The sequence below is a fragment of the Macrosteles quadrilineatus genome, unplaced genomic scaffold (assembly GCF_028750875.1).
Source record: "Macrosteles quadrilineatus isolate MER2022 unplaced genomic scaffold, UCM_ALF_1.0 Scaffold_12__1_contigs__length_5162894, whole genome shotgun sequence".
Taxonomy (NCBI): Eukaryota; Metazoa; Arthropoda; class Insecta; order Hemiptera; family Cicadellidae; genus Macrosteles; species Macrosteles quadrilineatus.
The window spans coordinates 3,942,625-3,959,606 of record NW_026542605.1 but is presented as its reverse complement, the minus strand read 5'-3'; the positions used below and the strand labels follow the sequence as shown (position 1 = coordinate 3,959,606).

The following is a 16,982-nucleotide window of genomic DNA, read 5'->3' as shown; positions in this document are numbered from 1 at the left end:
ATGGAAAGAACCTCCTCACAAGACAAGTCCATAACCTAAATAATATGGATATACCACTCCAAAGTAAACAGCCCTTAAAATTTCACTGTCCAAGTAGTCTGACAGCCTTCTAAACAGAGAAATTCCACTCAAAACCTTAGCACCAACATGATCAATGTGTTTGTCCCATGTTAAAATGCTTGTCAAAAAGTATAGCCTACCAAGAAATTTACAAAAATCATTGCCATCCAGAGTCATATATTCACATGCAATGCTAAGAGCTGGAACACTGTGACCAATTGAAAAAATTACAAGACCAGTGTCTTACCTAAGTTTATACCTTTAGATCTATTTCTAAAAAATAAGCTTTTGGCAGCTTCAGCAAAATTTGTTAATAAAGCTTTTAGATTCGCCATATTGTTTGCCCAGCACAGCCCAAGTGTCATCTGCGTACATATATGCAAATACATTATCCATGACAATACCAACTATTTATACATACTATATACAAAAAAGGTCCTAAAATTGAGCCCTGTGGGACCCCTGATGTTTCACCAACCCGTGTTTCAGACCCAGACCTATGTTCTCTCACTGTCGTGCCATCATCAAAAGAGACTGTAGTGCATTGTTTGCGATTTTTTACATACGATTTGTTATATTTTCAAAAAGGGGGGCCCTCAGTGCGTAGAAAACTATCGACCAATATCAGAATGGTCGGGGTCAGGACCGGAATTCCTTACCGACAAGTCCCAATTGAAGACATTTCATTTCCCGGGATCTGGGGCTGCAGTCTCTTGCGAGTCGCAGATTTTCTGCTGACATGGTGCTGCTACACAAGATCCTCAATGGCAAGGTTGACTGTCCTGACATCCTGCGTCTGATCTTTATTCAATACACCATCAGCCACCCGATCCGGCGACTTGTTCGTGAGGCAAATCAGGCAATACACCTGCACCAACTACGCAGCAAACAGCACGATGTCTCGTCTTCAAAGGTCTGGCAACAGCATCGCTGAATCTGTTGATTTCTTCCACGACAGTGTGGCGACTCTCAGGAGGAGGATTGCTGGGTTGCAGGCATGAACGACTTAATTCACCTATTTATCGTTGTTATTTGCCGTTATATATTCTATCACTTGTCAATCTGTTTGTTATTTAATTGAATATATATTGACTGTTTTCCTTTTTTCTCTGTAAAAAACTTGTTAAGTTATTTGTTGCAGACATCCATTAAATGTTCAGATTTGCTTTATTGTTTTATATATTTATATTGTTGTTGTTATCTACTATATATTTATTGTTGTTATACTTATATATATATTTATACATATATATATAATGTCATTGTTACATATGTACATATTATTGCTGGGTTGAAATGTTTACAAAAATGTAGTTAAATTCTGTTATGTCTAGTCTATAAAATTGGAGATGTCCGTTGGTATATGTAAAATAAATAAAAAATGAAATAAATGTATAAATGAATGTGTAGAATAAAACATACTAGTCTATTAGTACCATTGACCATTAATCCAATATGCTATTACAGTACTCACTTTCATATATCGAGAGGAGTGGTTATTGAGTGGCGTTGGTGAAACTGCTCGTTTTACAATTTCCCCCGTGGTCTATTGCTATTCTGCTGATTCTGATTCTATTCTCGTCGTATTTTTGTATTGCCTATGAGCTATGCAGCTATGACGTCTAGTGTCTAGTCGCAGTCAGTGTCAGAGACGGGGTATTCGGTAGTTAATTAGAGTTTGTAGTGCAACATTCATTTGAAATTATATAAATATTTAACTCATTAGTGTTTATTTCTTGTTTTTATCGTAAATCATTCATAGCCAGTTTTGAGTGGGTGAATTTGTGTCTGTTTTTAATTGATGGATTAAGCTGGGAAGATTCAGAGTTTCAGTAAGTACTTATATCATGTCAACAGGGGAGCAATTTGTAATTGTGAATTTTTGGATAAAATATTAACTTTCTTTGTCATAATTTTAACAGAAAGGAGTAGATTTTAGTTTCGTTCTTATGCCGGGTGCAGTTTTCTGAAATTGGTGTTTGTTTTAAATAGGCTATTTTTATTTTGACCATGGACCTTTAAAACCTTTCAACTTTGTTCATGAATTCAGGAGAATTTATTTGTCCTGTGCCTAGGTGGGGTGTTTTTTTAGCATAACTCATTGTTCTTGATCAAGTATAGTAATGAATCACGACTTACGAGATTAGTAGGCAACTCTTGTTAAACTTACAGTAGGTACTTAACCAAATTTAGTGTAAGTTAACTAAGTATGTATGTTTGGTAGCCTAGGTAAACTTAGTGTAGCTCTCAACTATAGGCTACCTAGAACCTAGTCTATATTATTATTGGCTGTAAACCTTTACTTTTATACCAAAGTATCATCCGGAACTTTGAAAACTTCTATATTTTATTTAAAAAAATAAGCTACTTATAAGCTTAATGGGTTGCACTTTAGTTTACGTCCTACATATTATACATTAACTACCAGCTGATTATAATATGAAACTTTTCTAAACTAAACCGAACCTTAACCAAACTGCAGTATGAGAGTAAATGTAGGACGTAAACTAAAGTGCAGCCGCTTAATGCTGTTTAAAACTTAAGTTATTTAACAAAAGATTTTTCTTAATGCTACTACTGTACTAAGTTACTACCCTCCTTGACTATTTTTTTCACTACTTTGGTTGAACCTTAAGGCCTTATCTATTAACTAAAGGGTTCAAGGACTTCTTTTGTGAAATCCACTGAAATATCTTTCAGTTTAAGTTTTAGGGTACGGTAAGTTAAGTTATCACAACAATCATCAACATCTTGGAACATGGGTTTCTTCTATTAATGACGGAAATCTATATCTTAGTTTCAATGTACAAATTCCTTTTTTCTTTTCCACTTTGTTAATCTACCTTTTTTCTTTGCATAACTTAGCCTTTGCCTTATTTTTGCAAGCAATAGAAAATCGTCTGAAACACATTCAGCACCTCTTACGCTTTTAACATATATGCCTAAATACTTCTGCTTTGTCTTTTATGAATTAGCCTAATATGTGATCAATTTGATTTCCAGTTTTTCCGTCTGGTGACACCCATGTTTCGTTAGGTCTATGGATAGAGTCTACAATCTTTTTATTGACGGCAAATCCCACTTTTGCTTGATGTATGCCATCATCTCTACCACTATAGTAGGCTATAACATGAAACTTCCAGTGTTAATGAATAGCTATTAAATGGCCACCTAATTTCTTCTAGGGCTACCACATCCATTTTGTACTTTTCCAGTTCCCTGCTTACTATTTCCACAGCACCTGACACCGCCAGAGAGCGAACATTCTAGCTTCAAATCTCAAGTCCTGATGACACAGTTTAGGTCGTTGTTCAATGCGATCCATCCTTTCCGATCCGAGTCATTCTGTTGGCGATACATTTAACCAGGGCACCCTGGTTACTGGTTTTACAAGGGAGGGTGGATAGCCCATCGCCTCAACCCCCAATATGAATGGAGGACCGCACTTCTGGTCAGCGGGTCCATCGGACCTAGCCGGTAGGACGGACAAGCAGATCCACCGACCATCCCCTTATCCGCCACCCGGGAACACTCCGTATGACGCTGAAGTAGGAAAGCGCATGGATCTTACTAAATCTATAGCCTACTATAGGTAGAGTACAAAAGATACTTAATACTACATATACATATGGAATACTTTAATACTAACAAGTTGATTCTTACTCACAGGCCTGCTGTGGTTTTATCTTCTTCAGGACTTTTTCTTGTTGGCACATATCGGCTCTCAGTGATGTTGCAGAACTCTAAAATTTCATAGCCTACTCTTGAAGTTTCTCAGAAATTCAATCTCTTCATCCATAGTTGAAGTTCATCTCAGCTACCTACATTAGACCTACATCATGTTTCTTACACATTTTTCCATGGCAAATCCTTAGGTACTTAATTTTAAACAACTTTCTACTATGTGGTTCCTTTTTGTTTTACTGAAGCAATACAACATCAGGTATTGTGTAGTTCTATAACCTCCCATTTCACTCAGGAGCTGCTAGTTGGTTTTGGTTGCTTACTGTACTATAGCAATAGTGATAAGAACTGAAGAATTCTGCCAAGTTTTCACTAGATGTTTCATCTTACAGAACTGCTCTACTTTGTAGGCTACTCTATAAAAAAGCGTAAATATACTTAGCTTTCTTGAATCTGTATTCTTCCTCACAATAATTGTAACAGGGAGGAAAAATTTCATCTTGCATACCGTAATTTACTCTGTCAGAGAATGAATTAAGTACCGTACCCAAATGTCAAAGAATGAATTAAGTACCTAAACAGTTTCTTTGGAAACATTTATTTACTGTCAGCATGCCATTGTTCAAGAACCTTAGACCATTTACAATGTATAGATGAAAACTTTCCATTTCAAGGTACAGTTGAAGTCAAATTTACGGGAATGTTGCTGAAAGTCAACAGTCCCTGAAGATCAAATAATTTATACCTGTGCCGCTAGGTCAAAAACTACAATGTTTGCAGTGTCTGTAGATCAAAAGTCCCAGTAAGTCAAATAGTACAGTCCGAGCTAAAAACGTGGTCTATGTTAAAGCAATTGACTTATTGGGAATTTGACCTAATGCAACAGCAGTTTTAATATAACGAAATACGGTAAAATACAAGTTCAGTTTCGCTGAGTCAACAGTGCCGGAAGATCAAAAGCAATAAAAGTGAACGTCGATTCAGTGTAAAGTAGACCTCCTGCAACGCTTACTACACCAACAAAACTTGCTTTTAGTTACTTCGTGTTTTGTCATAATTAGAATAGAGCTAAAATTATCATATTTGGTACATAGCTTATCTATTAATGCTTCTTGCCAACTGTTTGGTCAACACTGTAAATAGGTATAGTTTATGTAATGAAAAGCCTTACGTCAAAATTTGTGGCATAAAATACACGCAAGGACGATCTGAAAATTTCTGGTTATTATATACGTTTGTAAAAGGAGATCCATTTAATTTTACAACTATTTTATAAGTTATAATGTAGTCTACACATAAACTGTGTAAATGTATTACGCCTCGGAAGGGTTGAAACCTGTCCAAACTATCATATATATTATTAAAACGTAAATATGGTTTTTTCACATTCTGAATCAACCAGTCGACGGATTTTCATTATTTTTGTGTTGAAAGAAAGATAATTTTGAGAACTAGGGAATGTCAAAGCCATAATTATAATTAAGGGTCCCAGTTTTTTAGAAATTAAGTTTTAATTTTTTTTAAGTCTAGTAGCCGACGCTAACCTTCTAAGCCAGCTTTTAGTACAATATAATTTGCTTAGCATAACAGCTGTAAACATTCAGCATTTGTGACACAAATTCAGCATTTGGAAACAAATTTAAAGACATATTTAGAGTTGACTTATTTATACTATGTGTAATGCTGACCATTGATACATTCAATTCCTAGGTATGAGAATGGCAGATTATTTAAAATTGCATAGAAAAACAGTAGGATGTTCAAATTATTTTTTAAAGGAATCTTTGTAATCATCGATTTGTTTTAGTCCCATATAATTTGTTTTAACTAACAGCTGGTTGAATGTAATATTGTTCTATATAACTATTAGGTTTTTGGCGAATTTCCCATATAGGGAATAAGCTATTACCGTAGTACTAATGGTAACACCTGGACCCGGGACCGATTTAATTTTTCGTTTTGAGGTTCCTAGAGGCCAAAAACACCATCCGTTCAAATTCATATATACAGGGTGATCAACTCAAGGAGGCCACCATTGGGAAGTCGGAAACGGTAAGAATTAGAGAAAACATTAAATGGGGGACATTCCTTTATTTTTTGTGGCAGTTAAAAATATGATTTTAGTTTTTTTATCATGTTTTCGGATAGAATATGCAATTTAAAAACTTTTTTAGCCTTGACACTTTTTCGATAAACCCACTCGTTTAGGAGTACAGCCTATGGAAAAATGACTTCCGGTGTACATTTTACATCATGTAGCTCCTAAACGAGTAAGTTTAGAGCAAAATTGCAAAAAGTAAATTAGTCTTAGAATTGCATCTTCATTCCTTAAAGACTATAAAATAAAAAGTTTTCCACTTTTCAAGTTTGACGCCACTTTTTTAATAATATAATTTATATTTTTAATTAATTTTATGGTCTTTTTGGAATGTGGATGCAATTGTAAGACTTTTTTATTCCTCGTATTTTTTCTTTAAACTTACTTGTTTAGGAGCTACATGATTTAATATGTACACCGGAAGTCATTTTTCCATAGGCTGTAACTCCTAAACGAGTGGGTTTATCGAAAAAATGTCAAGGATAAAAAGTTTTAAAATTGCCTATTATGTCCGAAAACATTATAAAATATAGGGTGTTCGATAAGAAATTTCAAATTTGGCCGCCATTTTGGAAAATGGCGCCTGAATTTCGAACGACTAAAATCATATTTTAAACTGCCACAAAAAATAAAGGAATGTCTTCCATTTTAAGTTTTCTCTAATTTTTACCGTTTCCGATATCCCAATGGTGGCCTCCTTGAGTTGATCACCCTGTATAGCCTATATTTATTTATTTATATATTTTTCCTGGGGGGAACCCCAAGACCCCCTCCTTTTTGGGGGGGTATTCCATACCCCCCAGGCCCCCAGTGACCCCCCCCCCCAAAATATATGTCTAGGAGCGCCCTTGTCTTCTTTACCTATAAAACACATGGGATACAGCCTTTTCTTCACTGATCACGTAATGCGTGATTTTCTATAAAGTCTTGGAAAAATAAAAGGTAAAATAGATAAAATAAAGGTGTACTGTATGTGGTTTACACACAAATATTCATCAAACTGTGTGATATTTTGTTATTGCAATGAACAATTTGGGAGTATCGTATTGTTTAAGTCGATGGAAAATCTCTGTTGATCCTGTTTTACAAGCAAACCAAAAAGATACATTAGTCACCACTCTATGCGACATATTCTAACCAGAAAATTGTAATCGTATGATTCTATAAGCATTGATAGGATTGCAAAGTACTTCACAAACATTATTTCAAGGGTAATAACAGTCACAATTTTCGCCGACTTTAAAAGAGTCAACTAAACTACTATACTAATGGACACACAACTAAATGAAACAACTAATGGAACAACTCACGATGTACATATAACAGTTCGACATAAGCATTGAGTATACACGTCAGTGGATACGTGTATACCGTACCCAATGATATAAGCAATGGTTCTTGCAATTTATTGCTTATTGTTTTTTAGAGTTGTTTTCGGACTTACTCTGTTTTCGGACGTACTCACACTCGTATAAGGTTGTCCACGTTTGTCATTGATAATGTAGCCATGTTACATGGTTACACCCGTTGTCAAGAATATGGTTACAAGTTTTCCGTCTGTTTTTGAATAGCGATACATTTTTTCACATACTTAAGAACCACCTGATTTCGTGCATTACATGTTCGTCTCAATTTTAATTGCTTTAGTAGGCATTATTTTGGTCGATGAGGACTTCAATCGGTCCTTTCAATGATAGCTCATGAAATATAGTACTTTGTCCATTAATTTTATTGTTTGGTAAAATGGATTAAATTATCCTGCAAACCCAAATAGAAATAGTAAATATAGTATTTGAAACAAATCAGTAACATTTTAATAATGTAACCTACATTATTTCCTTGAATTGCATAACAGCAATTAACTGGGCTGATCCTAATATAAATAAATCAATATGTTCTTCATAGGCATAGCATGGGTTCATAACATGAGCCGCTGGGGCTGAGCCCAAGGGATTTTAAAATGTAAGGTTGGTTTGCAAATGTACGTGACACGCTCTTTCTAATGAGACATGAATGGTCAAAATCACCTAAGAAATTCGGAGGAGTTCAACGGAAAAATTTCGTGTTGGCGTAGTCCTGGATTGGCTATATTTCTTTTTACAATATAGATAAAGTAGTGAGACTTGGTATATCAATAATATAATAGCCATAAATATCTACTGTCTTAAGCTATTATCACTGTTTAATCCCTTAAGGGGGATGGACCACAAAGACTAAGACAAAATTCTTATATAATTTTAATACTATTTTACCTGTTTTTAAAATGGCGACCATACAAATGTATGCATTTTAAGCCAAGTATGAATGGAGTTGAGTGTGTGATGAGTGGAGCGATCTTGTTGTCCTGTTAGTGACTAAGGCCGACGTAATCCTTAGACACAGCTGTTAATTAATAGTCCATATAGTCAATTAATAGCAGCAGAGGTCAAGTTTGGTAGGTATCAAATTAAAGGTTTTAATTATAAAAATACATTGCCGCAAACCCAAACTCAAACGATGATGATGATAATAATGTTAATGATGTAGCTAAAACGTATCGTTTGAAATTTAACAGCTGAAAATAAGTTAAATAGAAAAGGTTTTGGTTAAATCCATCAAATTGTTATTGGACACTAGTAAGTACTAGTGCACTTTTTTATATTGATTATATGATTATATTGATTTACTTTGGATTTTAAAAATGTGAACGTTTTATTTTATTAAAGATTTATGGTGATACGTAAATATTGTGGTGTAGTAAAGTATATTATATTGTAGTTAAAAGTTAAATTTTGAAATTTTAGGGTGAATCGAGATGAATCTTTTTTTATAACATGGGTCTCTCCTACCTACATACCAAGTTGGATACATACCAAGTTTCATAAACATCGGTTGGAAAAGTGTAAAGATAAATATTTGTATGTAAAAAATACAAAATGGCGGATATCTGGTTAACGAAACAATTTTGGAAAAAATGTTATCCTTCATTTTCTGTTTATTTTGACACAAGGAATTACTAGGTAAAGTATCTCTCCGCTTATTTTTAACACCCTGTTTATGATGTATTCTTATAAGTGAAAAATGTAAGCTGGTTATACAGAAAGATGTTTTATAAATAATATGAATGTACTGGTGATCTGTATATTCATCTTTTTCTTGTTCTTAGAACTGTAAATTAAAAGTCCACTCAGCAGTCGCATCGTACGATGTAGTTCTTTCCATGCGTTGCGAAATGTTAAATTTGCCGTCCTCTTCAACCCAAGTTATCTATTGAACCACTGATTGTAAAAAATTCAAAAAAATATATTTTATGCATCACACTTTTGGCTACAACTTTGCCACAGACAAAACCTCCTTAACCCAAAAACCAAAAAAATCTCGCATGCTAACTTTTTCATGCTAGAAATCACGATTTAAAACTATTTCACCATACATATCAATTTTTATTAATTAGATCGGTAAATAGTTTAAAGTTCCAACAAAATAGTCATCGAGTAGGACTAACCAAGAAGCTCTGTGCCAATTTTCAAAATTTTAGCACAACTTTAAGTAGACCAAAACACGAAATTATTGAAGTCATGCGTCGAGAGGACTATCGCTGTTTTTAACAGATTATACTTTTGACCTTCCGGCACTGTTGACTCAGCGAAACTGAACTTATATTTTATCTTATTTCGGTATATTAAAACTGCTGTTGCATTAGGTCAAATTCCCAATAAGTCAATTGCTTTAACATAGACCACGTTTTTAGCTCGGACTGTACTATTTGACTTACTGGGATTTTTGATCTACAGACACTGCAAACATTGTAGTTTTTGACCTAGCGGCACAGGTATAAATTATTTGACCTTCCGGGACTGTTGACTTTCTGCAACGCGTCCAAATTTACAATGGAAACAATCATATAAAATTTAAACCTCAAACAGAATGTGCTGCTGTTAAATAACTTACTGATTTATGTCATATAACAACCTTTACATAATCAAGCCAAGCAGAAAGGTCTACTTGTTGGTACCGTAACCTATTTAAGGACTTTTGATAAAATAGCAGGCCTAGCTAAGAGTAAGTGGGTTGTGTGTCCACAGCAGGGTTGCCACCCATCCCGATTCTGCCGGCACAGTCCCGATTTTGGTTCCTTATGCCCGTATTTAAGCCTATGTTAATCCGGGAGGGAGGGGGCAATGTCCCGATTTTTCCCAGACCTAAGGTGGCAACCCTGGTCCACAGTGGCCTAAGAAATACAAAAGTATTGTTTCTTTATTCCCCACTCAAACATGCTTTAGGCCTAGTTGAAAATACTATCAGTGTACAGTACCAGATAAAGTGAAATTCCAACTTAATTTTGTCTAACAGTGTAAAGTTTAAAGATTTTTTGTGAGGATAGCAAGGGTTACCTGAATGGGAATGAGTTCAAACTGGCACAAGAGACCCGAAACATAGTGGTTTGAATTTATTGCCCGAATCTTGTGAATTTCAAAGTGTACCTAGGCTAAAGTTTTAGTGATTCTTGTGCACAGATGAGCACTTTTCCATTCAGGTTACAGTATTTAAAAATAGCTGTTCATACCATTTAATTGGTTTCTTTTGTTTATTTTATTTATAAAGAAATCTGCTATAATTTGCATGAATTTGCATGAGTTGGACTCTTTTGGGACGCCATATTGGACTTTTCTGGAAATTTTCAAATATAAAGTTGCTATACCAAGACCATAAAAAGCGATACCAAGATGAAATAAGATATCTATGAGTTACTGGTATCACGTTTGTAAAAGGTGCCAAAGAAGGTCTTGTGGAAAACAGTAAACATTATATGCTAAGTTTCCACACTTCCAAAGTGTAACCAAAATACTTTGTAGTGTAGGCCTAATTGATGATGTCGATAAACAGGTTAAAACTTCGGTTGAATCCTCACATAAGATGCACCAAGACCCCACTGGATGCAGTTCGTGAATCCTGCAACTGTAGTTAATTCAGGCTCAGTTTATACAAAAAGCTTGCTCATGGTCTGACTCATCAAAACAAATCATAATTTATTTCGCACAGAAAAACTGTAGCGTCACAAGAATATAAAATAAAACTAAATTCTAAATACTATTTAAGAACTAAAACGTAACAGAGCAGTATCTTAATTTCATCGGCAACTTAAAAACTCTTTCATAGTGTAGGGAGTTGTTCTAAAAGTATGCGTTTGCCCGCTCTCCCAAATTTGTCCTTGTCAAATTTAACTAATTTCCAAACTAATTCGGGAGTAATCAGTTATCATGAAGTCAGTTTTAGTTTTAGTAATTATTAAAAATCATGTTAATTGGTTTTTTAAAAGGCCTATAACGATATCAGTTTTCTATTCTACAATCGTGTTTTTACTGAAATGAAATAGGGCCTAGTACGACCAAGTATCCCCCGCCGAGTCAAGTGTTGTGTTGGCGGGATTCCCTGTCCTGTCAGCTGTGCCGGCGCGACGAGATTGCCGAGATCGATAAAATACGGACGCCGAATTGACTAGACTCATACAGTAGGCCTAGTAGCTTCTGTTCTGGGTTTAGTCGTTTAGTTGTCGGCCATTAAATGGTCAGTTCAAGGCAAAGGTCAAGTAAATACCAAACCATTGACGTTTTGCGTCACCCTCTAAACATTCATAAAGAGAATGGATGTGGCCAAAACAAACAACGTAGGCCTACTGTATTAAACTGTTGCATTTGGTGTATTTCATAGACGTCATGCTACTAGTTTGAGCGCTTTAAAATAGTTTGGCATCAAATTTTACAAGGTAGTAAAATGGATTAAGTTCCAAAACATGCTGCTTCAAGAAAATATACTACCTACTGTAATTTCAGGGTGCTCAGCTCAGTTGTTTTTAATTTACAACAATACAAGCACAGCATTGTTGCAATTCTTTTACTCGCACAATTCAACATCGTTGCCAAATTTTATAGTTAGGCCTGCTAAGCTTAGCATTGTTGAAAATCTTATAGTTTTAGAGAACAGCATTTTTGCCAAACCTAAACACAGCAGTGTTAGTGTTGCCTACTTTATAGTTATAAATCACAGTTTTCTTGTCCATTTTGCAGTCAGGAAGCATAACTTCGGTTGTCAGTCAGTAACATCAGTATACGAATAGCGTTATGTTTACTTTTTTATTTATAACTGCACTAATTTGATTTTAACTTACGTAAAATTATTTATTATTGACATAAACTAGATCAGCAACTTTGACAAGATAACAGGTTCCAACTAGGTATCTGTGATTTACGTGTTCTCCAAAAACTGAGAGCGGTGATGTCGCCGAAATAGCAGCGCTAAAGTAAACAGAACAGAAAACACATGGTCCTAACTGCTCATTAGTCAGCGAATTAAAATAAACTGTGAAGAAAATCACCTGGTAAAATACCAAAACCACCCAGAAAATTATATAACCGTTTTGCGTTATGCAATTTTATACATTTTTAATGAGCAAAGTTGTTCATGAGTGTAGTCTCTTATCTTTTTCAACCGATTTCAAAGTCTATGTGTTGTTTCAACGATGTTAGGAGAGAACACAATCAATTTAAAAAAATATGTCTTTACACTCAAAATAACATTGAATTTGTCTAGAATCTCTTATATTAATACGTGAGGGCTGTTTTTTGTGAACAAAACTCCTCCGTTATTTCTGGACCGATTTTATGTTTAAGGTGTAAAATAATTCGTCTCAGTTCGTAGTTTTGCATAAAGGTTTTAGAATTCAAAATCTCTTACCTTTAAGGACACGAGACGCTCTCACAGGTCGCATTTTCCCCATAAGAATTACTTTGAAAAAAAAAAAAATTTTAAAACAAAAACAGCCGTATATAAAAATAAACTCACCAGCTTTTTGGGAGTAAATATTGATGTTTGTAATATTTAGGAGGTTATAAGCAAATCTGAACAATTTTGTTGGAAGAAAAGACAATTTGTTGAATTTAAAGGAGAATTATTAAAAACAGTAGGAGGAGACAATTAATAGGAAAACTTATGAGAAGATTAGAAGAGAGGCCTGGTTTTACAGTAAGGAATCCAGGTACACAATCACTTGGGGAGATGAATAATTTTTGCCAGTTATGCAAAGCAACTTATTTTGGAAGTAAAAAAAAACTATGAAGAATATACACATCATGTTGTCAAAGTGGTAAAGTAAACCTACCTAAAGTCAGATCAAATAAATACATAAAGAAGTGTTTACTGGTAACAACTTTAAGTCGGGAAACATTTGTAGAAAACACAAAAAATATGGCCGGGTCCAAAAAATGCTAAAATATTTTTACAAGAAGCGTTTATTATTTCAAAGCGCTATTAAATAGCGTGAGTATTTCAATTAGTTACATAAGCATTTAGTCGGGTCTTTTAAACTCATCGAAAATTATGACTGTTATTACTGTAGTTTTAAAATAACTTCTGTATAATACCGCCACCGGCACTTGACAATTGCTCGATTTCGAGCAACATGTACACTAGTAGACTCTAGCTGTTGCCGGTTTGTTGTAATGTGCTGTACTCGAGTGTGTTGTGTTGTGTGTTTGTGTGCGTCAGTCGGGACATTATAGTCTATTGTCGACAGGGTGTAGGCTGTGTGACTTTTTGAAGCCCAACCTTGAATACTTGTCCCTACCTATATATAGTAGGTTGTTCTGCCATCGTACATCAGAAATCATTCTTTGAACATTGTTTTTTTTTCGAGTTTCACCCCGCGAACTTTTTTTTTATATAATTTTACCTTTAATCGTACCGTAAATTTTCCTAAATATACCAAAAGCGCTAAATGTATATTTTAAACATCGTTAGGCAATTGAACCATTTTCCACTCAACAAGTTATATAGACAAACAAAACTAACGAAGTACCGGCACACTTAAGCGTTGCACTTAATTGTATTTTGATCGAAACCTTTAGAGAGTCAGTGTTTCTTTCAAGTTTGTTTCGCCATCTTTGTGTTTCAGTTAGATTTCTGAGTTGATACAAAATGTAGGTATAGTTTCAATTTGTTTATTTAAATTTTAGACTTGTTTCAACAAATATAAAGGATATACTGAGTAATTGTGGTACTCGTCCAGTAATCTGAAGGTTATCTGTTTAACCCTGGGAAAAGTCGGTGGTTGTTTAATAGTTTCGAATCGGATACCTGCAAACACCACCACTGGAAATGGCCATGGCTAAAGAAACCTAGCTTACCTTAGACATCAGCAAACTAAAATATTTCTTAACTTAACCTTTAGTAATCTTCGCCGATAAACCCTGAAGTGTTGTCATTGTAAATCCTTCGATAATCCAATCGAAAGTGACTTCGAATATCAACGCGTTATTCGTTGCGTAATGAAAGTTTCTAACCAAATCAAAACTATTTTTTTTCTCTGAGCCCACTCAGTCAGTTCCCGTTGCCCTATCGTCAAATGTAGGTTTGTCGCCATACTTATTTCTTTTCCAACTAGGCCTTACCCAATTATTCAACAACTTAGTTCACTTACGTTGGAATGCATGTGTACTATTTTACTGCTTTAGTTATCTTCAGCTAGAATGCGTGTAATATTCTACTGTTCTACCCAGGAATTTTGATACATTGTCCCAGGAAAGTGGTGATGGGCGAAAGCAGGAAGCAGGGAGGAGCAGGAGAGATGTAATGGTAACAGTGCCTAGTCTATGTGCTGTACTAGGAAGCGACGCCGGTCGACCGTTCCTTGTTAGTAACTAATGCAATGTTGCGTGGCGACAGCCACTCCGGAAATGGGTGATTTTGTGTATTTTAGGACCGTCATTGGTGCCAGGAATGTTAATCGAAATGTCTTGCGTTGGTTTATATTTTGTAGAGTAAACGGAAAGTTTATTTGTAAAAATACTTCCAATAACTACGTCTTTGTCATAATTCACACAATGACACATAAAACGGTGGACGTTTGTTCGCCGTGTCTATTTGGTGGCGGTGTGTCTATGACGGAAACGTTTGTTGGGTGTTTTTAGACTACTGTACATTCAATTTGATTTTGGATTTGATCATTTGTAACAATGATTTGAAACTAGTAATCCTTTGTCTAAGCGGACAAAGTACTTTATCATACTGTATATTTCTTTCGATTCCTCGGTCTAGATTGTTTAAGTTCAACGAATGATTTTGATAAGTAAAGTTAGTATGTACAGCATAATTGAAATAGTGATTTAATTGTGTAGTAGTCAATCTACTTGTAATTGGTCAAATATGTGAATTACGTCTACCAGTGTTTAATTACTGGCTTTGCCTGCAGTGGTCGCGGATCCCCAACATGCCCGCCTGTGACCATGTCCGTTCCTTCTATCGACTGCTTCTGCAAACTGATAGGTAGGAACTTTTCCTTTCAACTACTACTTTAAAAATATCAATGCATATGCTTGCAATAATTTGAGAGTTTAAATTTAGACAGTAGCTGGACACTTATAAACTAGGACGAACATAGTGTTGTAAGCCAGTTACTCTGTAACCACTGAACTGCAGCGTTTAGGAGTTCGATAAGTATACAAATTTCGCTGACTACAGTAGTAGTGTTGCGGTAAATTTAATTGCTGCAAATTTAACTGGCTAGTAATTTCCGTGTGATGTTTCCGCGGTCAAATAATGTATATTCGTGGACTTCGAAGTAAATATAAATATTTAATCTAATTTTCCACAAATATTTTGTAGAATACTCGTCATAAAACACCTTTACTTTAAAGATACTTGTCCTCATTATCCCATGCTTGTACTTTTGTATTTTCTTTCTCTCATCCACTAGTTGTAGTTTTCTTTGCATATCTGCTAATCATGTTAAAAGTCAGACATCAGGCAAACAAGCTTATAACTGAGATAAACTGGATAAGAAAACGATTGAATCTCTCACAAATCGTTCGTAAAAGTTAATGCTAGTTCGTTATGAAGGCTGACTTTATTGCAGGTAAACGGGATTTGAACTATTTTACAAAAACCAATTAGGAAGTGAGAGAAACTTCGTGGCATTGGCATTGCACGTTGAACTAACAATGCGGTCGAATATCAACAGTCAACACGCAGTGAAGTTCACGCGATGGTTATCACAGACCTTGACCTGCGTTACCTACAATCTGCAAATGTCGGTAATGCAGTATCTATCACGTTGTCACTGTAGTATAGTCTACCAGAACAATGAATCATTGCTGTCATGGAAAATTATTATTACGGTACGTGAAAACTGTGCCAAAAGATGGAAATGTGTGCCTAACATGTAAAAAAGACTACCTGTAGCATTGAATTTTGGATACCTACTAAAATAACCCTCCCTCATTCCCTCACTGTACGGACTAGCAGTATTGATGTTTTTTTTAAAATAATCGTATAGGCTAAGGGTGTAGAAATAGTCTGTGTGAACGAGGACTTTATTTATACCAACTATCACCATTTCTATAGAACAACATTTGTTTTATCTTTGCATAGGATTTAAAGAACCGACTTCTTGTTCTTACAACCTTCTTGTTCTATTTCGTGCATATTCGGAATATGATGCAAGTGTTTTGTTGGTTTTAATTTAGATGGGCCAGTCAGTCCCAGACTGTGAAAGCATATATCGTGGCGTGTACGATAAAACCTTTATCTTTGACTGTTGATTTGTTATCATCATTTAAACTTAATGTAGTCACTAAGCGTAACTAAGCATTGCTGGTGATTGATATAAAATAAACACAAATGGATTATAGTTATACCATTGTATTAATAGTCAAAGGTTCTACTAAGACTTTAGAATAAATCGACTCAAGGATCGCTGATCCACCCATCGATCCGAAGCGGTGAACAAGTTTTTAGACAAGTTGAAATGTAGATCACGGTCGTTCGTCATTTTGTAGACAGATCTGACAAGTGTTTTTACAATATGAGTGGCATGATTTTAAATGTATGACACTTTAGTGGCAAGGTCACTTGGTTTATAATAATGGTAATGTGTAGGCTATACTTTTTGATGACGTCAACGTGTTAACCCAAATTAGGTTGGATCAAATCCTGGTTAATGCAAGTACTTGATTTAAGTACAACTTTCGTGATACAACATCTCCAGAATCGCTCTGTCTCGGAGTCGAGCCAGCTGCCTACAGATGTAAAGGAGATATCACACCTCGGCTGTCCAGTGCCCAGATAATGTTGCTCGTATTCGAGCATTGCATGGTGCGTTACCGTG

General features: G+C 35.2%; 1 protein-coding gene across 9 annotated transcripts in view; it reads left to right on the top strand.

The window, feature by feature from the left end:
- The first annotated feature begins 1,704 nt into the window (after positions 1 to 1,704).
- LOC129004874 (F-actin-monooxygenase Mical-like) overlaps positions 1,705 to 16,982 on the top strand; it is a 138,527-nt gene continuing 123,249 nt past the window's right edge. For 8 of the 9 annotated variants that reach the window (XM_054433565.1, XM_054433568.1, XM_054433567.1 and 5 more), the window contains exons 1-2: positions 1,705 to 1,892; positions 15,069 to 15,142. The gene's annotated coding sequence lies outside the window, so the exon portion shown is untranslated. The remainder of the gene's footprint in view (positions 1,893 to 15,068; positions 15,143 to 16,982) is intronic. The other variant, XM_054433562.1, reaches the window with a different exon arrangement.